Here is a 1,211-nt window from a genome sequence, read left to right as displayed (position 1 = left end):
CTGGACAGCGAGGGGTTAAGTGGAAGAGGGGAGGACCAGCCTTGTCTTAAAGGGCCCTGGGAGGGAGGCTGAGGAGGGGGAAGGGGACCCTGGTGGCTGTGCCCCCAACCCCGGGCCAGTGAGACGGGGAGGCTGTGTGTCTCTCTCTCCGGGGCTCTGGGCGCTGTCCCTCTGGGCTCTCTCCGAGTCTGGTAAACATTCCTCTAGGGCTCCATTCGCCTCTCACGATACGCCCCTCTCCCGCCTCCGCCCCCAGCCCAGCCCCGGCCAGGCCTCCTTGGCCCTTCACTCCCCCTCACTCTCAAGGCTCCTCAGACAAGGACACACAAACACACACACACTCAGATGTCGTAGACACACAGAAGCTGGGACAGGCAGAGACACGCAGGAGGACGGGGACACGCAGGGGCATGCTGCTGGCCCGCAGACACACACCAACAAGCTGGGTCAGGAGCTCCACTCCCAGAGAAATCTCAGAAACGGGAGGGCGGGAGGGTGTCAATGGGGAACACTGCCTCAGAGACACAGGGGTCTTCAGACACACCAAAACCCACCCGGGCACATAAATGGATCACCAGTGTACAGGTACACACAGGGGCGCCCACAGTCCCAAGGTGGAATCGCAGCTCTACCACTGTGACCATGGATAAGTGGCCTCCTGAGCCTCGGTTTGTCCATCTGTAAGATGGGAATAAGAATCGAGTCCCTTTAGCCAGCTAGTGGGAGGATGCTCTGGGTCAAAGCGCATGTGGTTCTTTGTGCGTGGTGACCACCATTAACAAGATGCCCACGTTTTCTTGCATCTCATCTCTGTTTCTTTGCACAGGTGCTGTTCTCTGTGTACTCTGGTCCTTGCAGATCTGGTGTCTTTGTTCTTGTTTTTTTTTGAGTCTGAGTCTCACTCTTGCTCAGGCTGGAGTGCAGTGGCACAATCCTGGCTCACTACAGCTTCGACCTCCTGGCTCAAGCGATCCTTCTGCCTCAGCCTCCCTGAGTAGCTGGAACTACAGGCACAGCCGGCCAATTTTTGTATTTTTTGTAGAGACGGGGTCTCGCTATGCTGCCCAGGCTGGTCTTGAATTCCTAGGCTCAAGCAATCCTCCCACCTTGGCCTCCTGAAACGCTGGGATTATAGGCGTGAGGCACAGCCAGTGGGTTGGTTCAGCTGCATGTCCATCTCTGTGTCTGTGTGTGTTTTGCACATGGAGGGA

The sequence above is a fragment of the Carlito syrichta genome, unplaced genomic scaffold, assembly GCF_000164805.1.
Source record: "Carlito syrichta isolate Samal-C Ts95f unplaced genomic scaffold, Tarsius_syrichta-2.0.1 Scaffold119893, whole genome shotgun sequence".
NCBI lineage: Eukaryota > Metazoa > Chordata > Mammalia > Primates > Tarsiidae > Carlito > Carlito syrichta.
Note: the sequence above shows the minus strand (reverse complement) of the source record.